Source organism: Chlamydotis macqueenii, chromosome 13, assembly GCF_036417535.1.
Source record: "Chlamydotis macqueenii isolate bChlMac1 chromosome 13, bChlMac1.mat, whole genome shotgun sequence".
Classification (NCBI taxonomy): domain Eukaryota; kingdom Metazoa; phylum Chordata; class Aves; order Otidiformes; family Otididae; genus Chlamydotis; species Chlamydotis macqueenii.
This window is the reverse complement of record NC_141568.1, coordinates 3,283,515-3,300,188: the sequence shown is the minus strand read 5'-3', so window position 1 is coordinate 3,300,188 and position 16,674 is coordinate 3,283,515.

Here is a 16,674-nt window from a genome sequence, read left to right as displayed (position 1 = left end):
CTTGGTCTTTGTTGGTAGAAGATTCACCCTTAATAGAGACAAGCACAGCCAAAGAGGCCACGCTCTCCTCTCTCCAGAGCTACTAAAGTCAAAGAAAAAAACAGGACAGAAACACAACCCTACAGACAGCGTAATAAACCGAAGCATGTCAGTGACTACTTGAGGATGTCAGGGTAAAAAGAACTTGACTGAAGGGTCTAAAGAGAGTCTTATCTCCCGGGAAGGACTGATAGAGGAGGATGTATGGCATTTGTGCGCTTCCTGGTAATGACCTTTCTGCAGCCATAGCTTTTCTTTCACAAGGACTTTGGTAGCCCAAGAACAGCAAGGACTATAATTTAGATAATTGTGATTTTACTTCTTCCTTTTATTGAAGGATTTAAAAAACTTAAAACAGAACTAGTGGCAGATCTTGAATTGTCAGTAAAGGATACGTACAATCCAGGTACAAGAAAGCAGTGATTCTGGAATATTTCTACAATTGCATTTGTTCTTTATGCCATTGATTTCTTGCTGTTACACCAATGAATCTGGCCCTTAGTGTTTACAAAAATACTTTCAGAAAGCAAACTGTACACCAGTGTTACTCTGAATAATTTTATTTATTTATTTATTTAGACGATTGTCCTGCTTTGTCTTTGTATGACATACGTATGTAAAAGAGTGTGAAATTAAGGCACATGCAAGGAATTTTAGAAAATGTTACATGTAATTAAAGATTTCTGACCAGGTTCTCTGCATCAACCGGGGCTACCATGTAGTGGAGCAAGTATCAGCATCAGCTTCATCTTTAAATTATCAATTTTCCCTGCTTTTCTTACCTTACCATAGATTTTTGTGGAATGATTTTCTTTCTTTCCTTTTTAATTTCCAATACTACCAATAAAAAAGCAGGGAAAAAAAAGATCTTCATTGGAAATATTTGAAATATTCTCCACTGGAAAAACAATATCCTGTAACAGACAGAGAGTCATGTAAACACACCACTGTCTAGCACAACAAAACCAGCCTGGATTAATGGGTACGACTTCAGATGGCATTGCGGGGAGGCAGGAGGAGTGTTAGAGGGGATTAGTACACCAGGTTTGCACCTCTGGGGTTGCTGGTTCCGGTTTGGGCTCCGGGTGGGAGGGAAAATGAGTATGGTGGTCTCATTAGTCCTCATTACAAAAACTGACCACATGATTCGGTACCGTTGGCAGCCCTTCGCTAGATAAATCTAGGACTAGAATAACAAGCTGGACTTGAGGTGTGTTGGAATGGAGGGGAAGTTTGCCCAAAGCCTGGCTGTACCGAGGCCAGTGTTAACAGTCTCTTTACTTTCATTTGCTCTGAATTCACTCATATATTTGCAATCAAAATGGTTTTAAAGTCTTAAAAAAAAAAAAAAGGAGGGGGAGAGTAAAAGAGAGACAGAGAGACAGCTTTTGAATTGTAAAACATATAACAGATCCCATTCCCGACAAGTTTTATTGCTGTTCAGCTAAATCCCTCAAGTTTATCTTTAAATTAGTTGAATTAGAAAAGATGCAAACCTAATCAGAATACTGCCATCTAGATACTCCTTTGTCTGAAATAGAAGATCTTTATCTGCTGGTGGAATCATTACATACGTTATCAGTTGTAAGTAAAGGACTAGTAAAACAAGTAGTTTGCATTTCTTGAGAGAAAATGTGATCACATTATTTTTTCCCAATTAAACAATTTCAACATTTTCGTCCCAGCAAATTGTGTTTATAAAAAGTTCCCTGGATTTCATAAGCATTGTGCAGTACAGTTTGCTATACAGCGCCTCTGAGAGAATTAGAGTGTACGTGTATATATATATAAGTATCCCCCCTCTTCTTCCCCAGGGAGTCTCAAATGAGCCAAATATTCAGCTGATGTAAATCAGTGTTGTTCCAGATACTTTTAGACATGATATACCACATTAAATCAACAGCCAGCCCTCTACAACTGACTCCATCACTATGCCTGGTTGAAGCAGTAATTAAAGTCCGTGTTGCTCAGGAGTCAGTACCCAGTGGCCTCAGAGGATTAATTAGGTCTGATATTTATTTCGTTTGATACGAAACCCAGATGTGTGCATTTAAGCCAAAAACCATAGGGAGAGCCACCCTGCTTTTTTTTCCAGTGGACAGAGGAAAAGCAGTGTTGCCCACCCAGAATTAAAGAACAGAAGCAAATAATTATCATCATGGAACAATTTTGCAGCGGTGTGGTTTCATAATCTGCTAAGCCACTTTACCTGCCTGATTATGAAATAATTCAGATGACCTCTTTTTTTTTTCTTTTTTTTTTGTTACCAAGTATTGTAAATATATATATGTGTGTTGATTTATTTGTCTGAAAGCTGGAAAGAAAAATATGGAGGGAATACTTTTGCCCTCTAAGGTTATAGGAATAAATCTGCTTGTATTTCACTTTAAGTATATGTTCTTCAATGTGTTACAAAAATATCTGTCCATTCAGTGAAGAGTTTACCTTAAAATTAATTAATAAGGCTGGAAAATAGATAGTGAAAACACTCTAAATCATGAGCAAGTGTAGCACCACCCTTGGCTCCTGCTATGGAAAGGACATCTCCAGCAGGAAAACGCAGTTCAGGTTTTATGCTTCTAAAGGTGTAGGACTCAGAGCATTTTTGACGTTGAGCTTTGTGCTGTGAGGACCCCTCTGGCAATCCCGTCTCACTCAGAAAATCCACCAAATCTGGCCAGCGTCAGATGAATTCACATGAACCGTGAAACAGCTTCATATGATATCAATTTGTGCAGCATTTCTTATTCAACCTTTTCTTCCAATGGGAAAAATGATCCGCTCCCATAAATATAATTCTGAGTTTTTAATTATAAAATGAAAAGCAGCAAAAAAGGGTGGTTTCCAATCTTCAAACCTAAGTTTTGGGTTGTGCGAGTTGTTTGTTCCCAGTCCATACTCCCCCTTCTTCTCCAATGACAAAATGTAAGAAGTAAATATACAGGAGTAGGGATCACCCAAAACCAAATATTGAAAAGAAATATGGAAAGATCAGATCATTATGAAATTTCTCCCCTTATTCCAGTTGAAAGAAATCTCTGAACATTTTCATAATAACATATGAAAATTCAATTTTTTTTCTAATAATTTCTGTTAGTCCTTCCTTGTTTTGTACCTGCGCATTGATTCAGAGTAATGAAACTCCCACTGATTTTGCTGAGTTTTGGATGAAATCCCAAGGAGAGATTTGAGCCTGTGATCTAATGATAAAAGACTGGAAAGCCCATTCCTTAGCCCTGATGCAGCTAGCCAGCATATTACACTGGAGATATGCAACATTTTTCCCCTCTGAATAATTCCTATAGAACTTTGTGAAGACTGTTTTTTCTTTCTTTCTCACTGTTTGCATCAGTGTATTTTACAGTATCTTCATATATTTTGGTTTACAAGTTAAAAAAAAAAAGAACTAGAGAACGGTAGATATACTTCTTATTTTTTTTACATTTCTGATATTTATTTTTCAGGTAGACTGTCAAAAGTAGGCTTTTTTCCTGGAGCATTTCCTCGTTTCTTTGCAGCTCGTTAAGCTCCATTTTTTTGTTTTTGTTGGGGGTTTTTCAGCCCATCTATGCGGCATCTCACAGGTCTCCACAGCTCCAAATGTCAGCTGAAAAAACAAGCACTCTCTTTTTAGCTCCTCCAGTTGATGCAAGACACATCAGGACTTAGGCAAAAGGGGGGGAAAAAAAAAAAAAAACCTCACTGTTTTTGGAGTCAGGAGCAATTGCTACTGATAGGTGTCCTAGTACTCCTCCCCTTCCAGGTTCCGGAGAACAACAGCCAACCTGACCTCAGCAAAGGGGTACCACGTCCCTCTCTGCTCTCCCCAGGTCTCTGCTATGGTTAATACTGTCAGAAAAGTCTCCAGCAAACATTTGTAATTGCAGGGAGAAAGAACACTGCTGTCTTTATTTTTTCTAACTTGACATCTATCAAATTTAGTTTAAGTGTTCCCCTGGGTCAGTTGAGTTGCTGAGCTATAAACTAAAAATAATTAAAATAAAATATTAAAAAAAACCCTCAAGTCTGCTTGCCAGGAGCGTATCGTTAGGAGGTAACAGCTCTCAATCATATATTTCAGAGCGTTAGAATAGCTGAAATAAGACAGGCAGGCTTAATACAACATAAAACTGTAATTCTTTGGTGTTTTGATGCTACAGGCTTGATTCTCGCACTTCAGGACACAACAGATTTCTGTGACAGGCATTCAGAATATAGATGCACTTTTTGCTTTAATACCACCATTAATATACATTTTATAGGACTAACTTAACGAAAAGGAAGGGCAGGGGAAGCTAGAAGGAGTTGTTCTGATTAACATTTCAGACAATTAAAACCTTGCCGCGACAGTTCTTATAAGGCGGAACACAAGTTACCTTTTCATGCTGTAAAAGATGACTTTGGCAATTTATAGACCCCAGCTGATGTAGCAGCCATCACCAAAACTGGAAATTCTAGTTACAATGACTTAAATTTTGGCTTAAACCCGACCAGACAGACAGCATGTTCCCAGACTGGTTACATTCATAAATGTCATAAAAAACATACTTGTTCTATGACATGCATGAAATAAAATTCTCGAACAAGACATCTCTAACCAGAAAGGCACGAAGCAAAAATCTTTACCCACGTGATGGGGAATGAGGACTGCTAAAAATGGTATTTTCACATTGGTGGACTGCTGAAGTAAAGCTTCTCCAGGCTTTAACATTGTTTTTACTATTTTTATTATTCTTATAGGCCATAGAAACCATGTGAGGTAAGATTTTAAAAAAAAAAAAAAGTCAAAACATGGTTCAAAATTTTTGTGTAAGCTGTTCTAGTGTAAATTTAAAGACAAAAATTGTCAAGGATCACGTTCAGGGGATCTGAGTAGAAACAGTCCTCAAGAGGTGCATAATATGCAAATAAAGAATTAACTGGGGTTGTCTAACCGAGTCCGTCTGCACCTAGTGCTTTTGCTTCCCGTTATGTATCTCCTGCACTTCAATTGTAGATTTAATTTTACACTATGTGAAAAAAATATATAAGTTCATAATGTTCTTTACTTTAAGCATACTATCATTGAGAAATACAATTTCCTGGAAAATCACATTTTTTACAAATATTTGTCATTATCAATAATTTTATTTTCCTTTTTAAAAATTGGTGACTTCATATTTCTGCAAACACTGTTAAGTACAACAGGATTCTCTATTTGAAAATGATAAAGCCATGAAGTTGAGACAAATGCCTACATTTAACCTTCAAAAACAGAAAATTCATCTTTTCAAGCCCAACGAAATAGGAATAATTTTAATTTTTTAAATGTGGCATTGCAACTAGCTCCAAATGAAAACTAGACACAATAGAATTACTCCATTCTTGACAAAATTGCTAAATAACACCCTCCCCAGCTTTAAACTGAGTCTGTACATCATCTCCAAAATGACCGCACTCCGCTGCTCCAAATTGTCTCCCCATCGCCTGGGGCCAAGCTCTCTTGTAGAGGGGATGCCCTGGAGTCCAGTGACCTACAGCCACAGATGGTTTGGTCCATATCTAGCCGAGGATTTGGGAATGAAATGTGCTCCAGCATACAGACTAGAGGTGGTTGGGAATTTTCCAAGGTACTTATTTGGCGGAGTGTCACAGAATGGCAATTTGTTGAAACTGAAACCATTCACAAGGGAAGGTCTGTCTGAACAAAGCTCCCAACTCAGAGTGAAAAGCAAAAACAGAAAAGCAAGTAAGAAAACAAAAAGAAAAAAAGGAAAAGAAAGCAGGAACACAGAGCGGTTAGAGAAACTGCCCCATTCCGACGATCCTGGAGGAAAAAGTTCAGGGGTCTGTCTCAACATGATTCTTGCCTTTCTCACTCTAAATGGCAATATATGAAGATATTTTTAGAGCAAAATTATAAAGTCAAGGTGGAATAAAACAACACAAAGTAAATTTGCTCAGTCTGATCGCTTGAAATGAACCATTCCTGGACTTTTTTAAACTTTGATTTTTCACCCTTTCCGCAGTCATGTTTTGTACTTATTGCCAAGAATTGCTAAAACACAATGTAAAATCTAATTGATCAAAAATACCTGATTCAGACACTAGCAAACGATTAAGCAACTAGTAGCTGCAGGAAATTTTCAGGCAAGCCTACTCTTTACTGGAAAATTGCTCCCTTTATTATAAACTTTTTCAGAAAATTTACCTGATGTCTAGGTTGGCTTCTCAAAAAACTAAACGTTACAAACTGAAATTATTTTAGGACTTTTAGGCAAAATGATAAGAAAATTATAAACAATTCACTCTTAGAACTTATAAGAGCAGTCTCAAGAGTGAATTTCCTGAGTTTATTACCTTATAATAAGGCAAAATGACTTTAAAATGGTGCCAGAGGGTATTTTGAGGGAGTAGATGCTGTTGTTCACCTTTTTTTACAGGCGTAACAGAAAGTTTATGGTTCAGTCACGACACGCTTGCTCTGCGGCAAGGAATTATGACCTGGCTGTCCATTGCCACTAATTTCAGTGAGATGTTTTCCGTCCTCTGGGGCTTTGCCTTCCAGATCTTGATGGAGAGGAAAAATAAAAGCAGGCTGAAGCCAACATGCACAAGGTAAAACAAGACTTGATATGAGTGCAACTCTCCTGATACCCAGTAAAATTACTCATTTTTGGATCAGATCTGGTTTTGGTCTTGTGTAGGTTGAACACATTTGTTACGATCCTGATATATGTCAGGGTAAAAGCACATGAGTTAAAGCTGCCATAGGGTTGCTCCTGCAGGGTGGGAGGATGGAGACCTTCATTGGAGGTGGGATGTACCCAAAGGGTATTGCACAAATCATGAAGGTTGCTGGATGTCTAGAAAAAAAACATAACATCCCGAAGGCTGCAAATATTGACTTATTAACTAGCTGTAGGTAGATTTGGCTGCAGTCAAGTCTGGGAGGAGTTTAACCCCTGGCTCAGTCAAGTGGGCTTTAAGCAGGTCTTGATCCCAGAGGGAGCACCTGACCCTCGGTGGGTCCTGTCACCAACATTGTGTTTTTCTCCCTCTTTGCATCCCACACCTAGAGGAGCAAAGAGCCAGCAGTTGCTGTCCCTCAGCATTTGCAAGCAAAAAAGGAGGCAAATTTCAAGGTCTTCTTCCTGAAGAAAGACTATATTTACTTTCACCTCCATATTCCTTCTCCCCCTGTTATCTCCACCCCAGTTCTTTCCTTACCACTAGCCCGGAGAGGGAGAAAACAGACAGAAAGAAAAGAAAAGAGAGAAATATGCTGCCTGGATTGGAAAAGTCATCTTTTCCCAGGAGCAGCGTAATAATGTTAATGGAAGGGAGAACGGGAAAGAGGAAATGTTTCGCTAACGTGGAGAATTTCTGGCCTGGGTTCTTTCTGAGGCCTGTTTGTCAGGGGGAAAAGGAAATTGGTGGCTGGATGAAATATGAGCTGATGCAGCTGCAATGCCTTTAAATACAAGCTTTTTTAGGCACACTGGTGCTTCAGTTTGGGGATATAAGCAGATGCTGAATGCCTTTCCCTACTTCACATGGGGCCTTTGCGTGCTGTGGTTTTAAGACCAGTGTTCAGGTGATAAAAAAAAAAAAAAGGAGGGGGGGAACGAAATGTCATTTTCGGAGAGGCAAAAAATACTTCAGGCTCTTTGGCGTGTAAGTCATAAAGGGCTTTTTGTGCATGGGTAGTCAGTGCAGTGTCAAGAGAAATCATTTGCACAAGGTGGAGTAACACTATCTGAAATTAAATTCTGGCCGCCATTTACAAGTAACACTTTAAGGTTAAAAAAAAAAAAAAAAAAAAGCTTTTTCTTTTCAATAAATTGAAGAGAACTTAAAGAGGCCCTCTCCTCTCCTCCAAAAACATACTCTTGGTGTTCTTGCTATTCATACCATAGCAGTCCCAAGCATAAGGTAATTAGCAGAGCTCATCAGCCAGACCTAATAAGCACATGGCAACTTTCTACAGCGGGGTGAAATCTGGGTGGAGGTTTAGGGCCGCTCTGATCTGAAAGGGTTTGAACTGAAAAGGTCTGAACTCTCGTGCTGTTGCTTTCCAGGCTCTTTGAGCCGGGTTCCTATTTACACTGAGTTTCCTCAGCATAAAGGGGCCTTCAAGTGGGCATGCAGTGAAGGAATATTTCAAGGCAAAGAGCATGCAGAGCGGGCTCTCGCTACCCTCCTTGCACCTTCCTCGGAACAAGCCCCTCACTGTTTTCTTACAAGGGTGAAATGCCAGATGTAGCTCTCGTCTGAGGTGGAGGAGAAAGGCTCCAGCTCCCAGTCCAGTTGAAACCCTTTTGTACTGCGCTGGTGTGCCTAAAGGACTTAAATAATTACTAATGTCAGGGTTTTTTTCCCTCATCCCTTTTATTCCTGCTACTGAAGTTCTGATTTCTTATTCTTTCTCCATCACTGGAAAGATGAAAAGTCACCTGAGGTGGTCATCCAAGGTGGAAGCTCTGCACTCTGGAGATGTCATCGCAATATAAATAGCAAATAGATGGTTAAAAATAGTTTGTCCATTTGAATGATTGCTTTAGAATTTAAGGATTATTCCCAGATTCTGAGACCTCCTTGGCTCAGTCCTGGCTGGGACCTTTCATTTATTTTTAAATGCCAGCCTGTGTTCCTCACTCCTAAGGAAATTAAGGCGCATTAAACACCCTGCAAAATTTGACTTTTTGTCCAAAGACAGTCACACAGCTTTCTGTGACAATACTTATGAACTAAGATTCTCATCCCGTCTACCAAAGTCCCTGAATAAAATGTTTCTTACTATTTATACCTGCTCCTTTGCCAAGCAAAGATCTCTCAGACCATAGAATAATCTCCCAAAAGATGTACTGGAAACCTGGTTTGACCTGTTCAATGTAGCTGAACTGATTAATGTAGCTGGTTGTCATTTTTAGAACTAATGATTTTTAACAGAAATGGTCGTCTTTAACCCAAAAAGACTTTGCCCCAAGCTCTTGACTTTGTATACTTTTTCTCTCTCTTTCTATCTTTCTTTCTTTCCATATTTTCATAATTTCTATTGAAAGGTTTTGCTATGACTTGCTTACCAAAAATGTTTCAATATTTCATTTTAATTCAATAACCATTTCAGAAAGAAAATGAATCTGTTTCAAAGCATTATGATTTTTTAAAGGATCTATTTTGACCTCAGAATATTGAAACTCAGAGTAATTGCAAACACAGGTTTGCAACAATCAAGTTTATTTTCTCTGCAGAAAACCTCACCCATATGCCTGCAGGGAATAGCTGCATTTGCCAAATCCAACTTTTGGTGCACAGAAGTGGGATATATAAATAGAAAGTGTAAGCTTTTGGATATACAAAATGGGTTTGTAATTTAAGGCCTCCCAGCCGGTGGCAACAATTGTCCATGTCTTGTGGGGTGTCAATTTTCCCTCTTCTCTTTATTTGGCTCAGCAAGCCGCCTTCTGCGATCACAGTTTAAAGTCTTGGCTTACGCCTCCTCCTCCATCTCCTGTCTCACATCGAGTCACTGTCGTCCCAGGGAGCTGCAGGATGCTGTCCGCTCGTCTGATGCCGCAGTCTCCAGGCCTGTGGTGGGATATTGAAAAAAAGAAAGGGGGAAAAAAAAAAGCTTTCCTAAATGATATACCAAATTACACATTATTTCACTTGACAAACAAAAACTCTTTTGTGGTTAGCAGAATGAATCGTGTACATCATAATTTTGACAGCGAGAGCTGAGGTTGAACTGGCTCTTTAAACAATTTCCCTGTGTACGCATTGCTGTTCCAGTTCAATGCAAGCATATGGCAAAGACAGAAACTATACTTACTGATGCCAGGGCATGACCAAAATCTATAATAATGTTGTTTACTTTCACCAGCTCTGCAAGAAAGAATGTAGCCTCATGCACTTAAACGACCTCAGAAGAGTCACACTTCTGCTTTGTCAATAATTTACTCAGAACACACATTGTCCCTCAGAAACATAAGGGCTCAAGACGTTTGCAGTAACTGAATCAAACTCTTCTATACAGAGTCTCGTTTGTCTCCTGGAGAAAACCTAAGGAAATTCTCTCCATGACGTTGGTGAGAGCAGAGGGAGGCGGCAGGCAAGCATAGCTTTTGGAGCACACTTGGCTTACGCTATTTTTGTTGTTGTCATTTCTGATAAAAATCATAATATTTCAAAGTCTTCTACGGACAGAGCTCTGCCAACTTCCTTCTCCCACTAAATTGGCCGTTCTCGAGCACTGCCAGGAAAGAACATATTTTAGCATCTTAGTGCTGCGTGGTCTGGCAGGCGAGCGTTGGGAGGCTGAGGTGGTTGGCCACTCTTCTGCAGAAGGTTGTAACATCCAGTGCTCAAGGGGGTTTTCCTCCACACTTTTGTCAGGCACTAAAGCCGCTCTAATGACGTGGAGCCATGGGACAGTGCAGGCTTTGAAATGCTCGGGGAATAAACAACCTCAACTAGCTGCCTGCGGAAACTCCAGCTCTCGCAGAAAAAACATCCTTCCTCACAACCAAAATCAGAATGTCAACAGGAGGAGAGTCTTCATTTCACTTTGGTCAGAAGCATCATAAAGAAAGGAGAGGGAGAGCCTGAAGGGACAGGATCTTTTAAATAAAGACATGTGTTGGGGGAACAGGAGTCGAGGAATCTGAGCGACATTGCAGCGATTCATTTAATAGTTCAGATAAATTTTCAATGACAGAAACTGCAAAGACTAATGCTGCAAACATTCAGGACATACTGTGTAAATGGATCTGCATAAAGTAGTTTCCCAGTTGCCTGGAAAGTACATGGACATGGATTTCAACCATCAAAGAGTCTTGAAGCTGAGTTGCGCTAACTCCCATTCAAAGCAACGAGAATCAGGACTTTGCATTTGAGGGCATATTGCTTAAAATCAAGTTTACTTCTGCTGGGGACAGTGTTTGCACAAGGCTGAAACAGGACAACCTATTGGTGGAGTCATAAATATTTATTTACTGAAGGAGAGAAGGTCACTAATTTACACTTCCTCCTTTTTATGCTTTCTAATTCATAGTGTCCTCTCCCATTTCTTAGTCATCAGAGCTATGTAGTATATGCACAAAAAAAAAACTTGATAAAAATTTGAGAAACCAATAAACTCAGTAGTCAAATAGAAAAAAAAAAGATATTTTTCTAGCAGTTAAAACTCAATCACAGTTAAATGTTCACTCCGCTCAATAGCTCATAAAACGGGCAATGAACTCAGCAGGTTCTCAAGTATTGAATGGATAAGAGAGGGCACCATCAGGAGATAGGCAGATTCTCATCTACAGGGGCTCACACCTTTGGGATTTACTAACCAGGGTTCAGCTTGATTGTCTCTGCGTGGAGGTAGAGCTGTAAGCCCAGCTGAAGTTCATCTGGATCCATGTGGAGCTAACTCCGGTTTTTCTGCACCCACGTTTAAGTTAGTATGCAAGAAAATAGAGCACCCACAGATGTTCAAGAATTGATTGGCATGTCTGTTTTGACCTAGGAAGAGCTAGATGCTACAGGAGCACAGTTCAAGGGTTCAGCCTCCAGCAGTTCCACATATTAAAAAATAATTGAAGAATGAGCTAAGAAAAGATGTTTACTAATTTGCCTAAAGTAGGGAAATTTATAAGTATTTGCAGCCATTGCATTGATGGTAACTCCTTGCATGAACTGGGGGAGACACTCAGGTTTATTACAGGTCAAAAATACGCTCAAGAGCAGGATCCGAAGACCAAGGACATCACTGAAAATTACTCATTTCAAAGAGCTTTGGGTCACATTGGCACGTACGATAAGAAAAAGCCCAATGAACAGATTTTGTTGAAGACACTGAAGCATTGGCGGATCCAAATAGCACTATTCTGCTCCTATGGAGCAAACCCAATCACGGAGATTTCAGCCCCCAGCCCCACAAAGTATTGCTCAACTCTTGGTTTTGATTTCTGCATGTGATATGTTCCTAGCTGGGACAGGGCCACTACTAATAACAAAAATGCAGCATCAGCATGGATCACGGCCCTTCTTTTTCTTTGTCTTTTTCTTCCTTTCCTTCTTTTTTTTTTTTTTCTGAATACACGTAATCTAAGGCATAAGGTCCCACTATTGTCTGGAGGTGCACACTTTTATTAATGTCAAATTCTCCATTCTTTTACCTCAGATCTCTTACAAACAGCGTGTTTCCATATTAGTAGTCAAATCAGGCAGAATTTAACTTTTGTACTGTTTTAATTTTTGTCTTGGAAACCCAAGAGTTTGCAGCAAAGGGATGTTTCTAGTAATTCTAAAAGTTCACATTTGAAAGCTAAACCACACTTTGCTCACCAGGGCTTAAGATTAGTTTCTCTGAGTTGACAACTTACTCTTTCAACTTGCAACCTAAGATCCTTCTTTTGCCTCTCTGGTGACTCCAACAAGAACTGAGATTTATTCTCTGCTAAGAAAGCCCCAGTTCTACCAGCAAAAATATTGCTAAAGAATAGGGGATAAAAGGGGATCTGATTCATCTCTTAACAAAATATGCAAGTGAAGAAATAACACAACTGAAATTAATAAACTTAACAGGAGAAATGCATCAAAGAAATGTTGTTTCTCTGTCATTATGTGGTTGTGCAGATAAACCTACAGCCAGATACAATCTTTTCAAAAAGGTCAGTTAAACGATTCCTAAACTCCAGTCTCACATGACTTTGTAGCTTCTTGGTTCCAGCTCTGAGCAGAAGCAGAGGTGCTGAAATACAGAAAGATAGGATATCCTCTTTGTGTCACTTTTCTTACTGGAAAGAGGAAATAAGGGAAATCTTGTAAGAAGTCCTGTTCTCATGAGACTTCCAGCTTCTTTATTCAGACCAAATGATCCTGGCTAGTTCAGATAAGGTTACTTTGGCTATTTATCCATTGTAAAGTAAATTATCAAAAGTCTTCAGGCTTGTCCATCATTAACAAAGGTTGCAAAATCCACCCTTCTTCCCGTGACAGGGTTAAGAAAACAGTGTTAAAATCTATTTCAAGATCCAAGAGATGCACAATTCAGTGCTGAAAGCATTCTAGTAAAAAGGTAATAAGTTTCTCCACAGCTTTTCTACCTATGTGTGCACTTGCTTCAGAAGGAGAAATTACAGGGGAAACTCTTTGAGCACATGCCTATTCAGTAAGACATTCTGCCATCTTTACCAAGTGGAAATCTTTTTTTTCTGATGTGATTTTCCCTCCTTATTCATGACCTATTTAAATCGAACCTGGTGGCACGCTTAGGGCAGTGCTTCGTCTTGGCCCGACGGACTGCGGTCCCCCTTACAAAGCCACGAATTCCCAGCCTTGCCGATGAGCAATCCTACTGCTAGAGGGAAATCTCTGCTTGAGGCAAGATAATTCACCAGCCTCCTCTCATAGCCTTCCAGATAGCCTATCTTGTCTCTTCCATTGCACGTTACACCAGGTTGAACTCCTACACTAAACCTCTTCTTCTCGTGCTTTCTCTTAGGATCTGGCAGAAGAGAAGAGGGACAGCAGAAGGGAGCTGTGCTCCCCCCAGCACTGCCTATAGCAGAGGCCCATGGAAATACCAGCAGAAGATTTGCTGCATCATTTGGTGATTTTTCACCGCTCTACTCAGAAACTCTTTGTTTATTGTATGCCCTGCTAATCCTGGCAATGTCAAAGCCTGGTCCATTAAGCTAGCATTATTATGATTTACTAGCTGTGCATGGCTAACATAGTGTTATGACAGTTGGGATGAGATTACGTTGCAGGTCAACCTGCTCCTTAGACTGGAACATTTTCAGGTCTCTTTGGATCTGAGCTTGAGTTTTAGACTGAGGAAGTCCCAGAGGAGAAATAAAGGGAGGTATGTGGTGCTTCTCCATCCTACACCCACGACACCTCTGATAAATGGCAAGAGAAACCTACTTGTTAGAAAGCAGAGGTGGAAAAAAAATAGATATTTGGTGAAGGTAGAGGAACAGTGCTCCTTCTCTCAAAACCAGAAGCTCTCAGACCAAGAGAAAACACACTCATATTTTCCAGTCCATGCCTAATTTCAGACATAATTTATGAGATCAAAACACCTTGGTGATCAAAAGTAGGTACTTCTCGCATGTTTCTCATTTTTTTCCACTTCACTGAAAACAGTTGGGTAGATGTTCAGTCAGACTCTTTTTACATGCCAGAAGTTCCAGGTATATGTTTCAGGGTTTTTTTTTATAAATTAGAACAAAAATATTCTGTTGTTCACCAATTTCTAAGCATCTTCTTTTATTTTGCTGAGTAATTATCTCTTTGTTTATCCAGGGGAATATATAATGACTTCTTGTTCATGGAAGGGTGCTGACCGCTGAATGAACCAAAAATAGCCCATGCAATAATTTCAACAATATGCTTAATATCTGACTTGGAGGCCCCTTTGGATCCGATGCCTTACGCCACTTCGCACCAGGACAAAGCGGAGCAGGACAAAGTGTTGACCCTTTCCCAACAGGAGAATCAAGTGTTTGCTGGGTGAGAGGAAGGAGGGCTGACGTTGCTCCCCCATCAGTCGTTCAGATCCACTGTCGTTCAACGCACACATCCACTAAATTGTTTCAATCAAGCTGCGGTTGAGAGAAGTATGCTCCGTATAATTCGCTGCAGCCTCCTGCCTGCGGACTCCACTGTTTATAGCATGGCCTTAATTGCTTTTTTTTCTCTTTTTCTTTTTGCTCAACTGAATTCATTTAGAAACACAATATGAGTTAATGATAAAATCCTTCACTAAACCACTGATAGCTAAGTGTTGCCTGACTGGGACAGACAAATAGCCCATTTAGCCTGGAATCCTTTATGCTTCTATAAGGCTTATAACATGTCTAAATTGTGCAATAATACAGCACAGAGATAATTATTTCATGGCAAAAGCTTATGTATTAAACCCTTCCAAAGTGCAACAGTGTGTAGCAAGCGAGATTATTCCAATCTCTAAAGCTGAATTGCTTCAGCAAGCCTCAGTTCCTTCCTCTTCTATCTGTCATCTCGATGGCCCTGCTCTGCTTCCTGCCTGTGAAGAATAAGCTGCAGCCTCATGCTTAGCCTATATTTTTATTATCACCTAAATAATGTGGCCTTGATCTCAAGAATGATTTCAGATGGGCTTGTAATAATTAATTAAAAATAGCTTGAGTGATATTTTGACTTTCGTATGACCCAAATCCTGCTGCCTAATCTTTCAAATCTACCTGCTTTAGTTATATCCCAAGGCAGTGAGTGCCAAAGATTAACTGTATACAGCGTGATATTTTTTCCACAGATTTTAAATTGTTTCCCTCAAAGGCGGTGATATTTTTTTCTATTTTTTTTTTAATGGGTAAGCAGTCTCATTAGTACCAGGTGATTCATTTAAAGCACAATTACACAGGGAATTCAGCTAATTGATTGGATAACCCTAGATTCGTTTGTAAAAACACAGTCCTCAAACCTGAAGTGCTTGGACTTAGTGGTAGTCATGTACCGAGAAGTTTACTTTAAAAGCAAACGTTTAGGTTAATGGGATCCATATGATATGAATTCCTAATAACTTTACCATGGGTGGGCTTATCGAACCGCTTATCATAACAGAAGTCGGGCCATTTCAAAGGATCTTTCTTCTGAGACTTTCTGAAGACTTTTCTTTCACCCTAGATCTATAGAAAATTCCACTAGCTCTCCATTGAGAAAATACTTGAGCTCCCTCTCATGCCATGATTCAAAGGGATTATTTCCAAAATGTGTATTTTTTAACCCTTTGCTGGCAGGACAAAGCGTTTAATAGAGACATGTGATTCTTTGGTGGTGGAAAAGCTCTGAGCAGGAGTGTTTGCGATGCTGCTGCTCTCTGGTCCAGGAGGTCACATTAATGCATAAAAGTGGTTGGGGGCTTGGACTAAAGATATGCCACTTGCCTGTAAATGAAAAGAACTCAAGGGTAATTTGGGCTCACCCAAACCCGGAGAAGTCAATACACATCTTCCAGCTGACCTCTGTGGGTTTTGAACCAGACCCATGGAGAGACTCTAACCACTGTTTCTCATTTCAGAGAGGAATAAATGAGAACAAACATCCCCTAAAGAGGCTTTGGAATATTTGGCAATCAAAGGGCCAAGACATTTGCACAATCTGAAGACAAAATTTTCTACGCAGAACTAAATCATCTCAGAAGTGAGCAGAAAAGCTGCTGCTACAGTAACTAACATTTTTTAGTTAAAAATAAAAATTTTAAAATTAAAACCATGTTACCTTTGCCAGAAAACACGTTACTGGAAACTTAACTGTCCTCTCTTCTTCCTGAATTATAATAATGTTGATTGTATACTTTTCGCCCAGTATAAATTTTTTAAAATACAGAAAACTACAGAAAAAAATTTAAACAGCTAAACACGGCAGCAGATTTTTATGTAAATTTGTGTGTATGTGCATTTAAAGAGAAATCTAGTATCTTGATAATCTCTAGGAAAGAACAAGCTGTCAGCTTCATGGCAGGTAAGAAAATTGTCATGACATTCATTGAAGACAGCACAGTAAATCTATCATTATACTTTTGGTATTGAATTAAAACAAAAACCCTATCACTCAACAGAAGAGGGGGACAGGATAATAAAACACAACCATCTGGATGAGATTCCTGCTGAAATA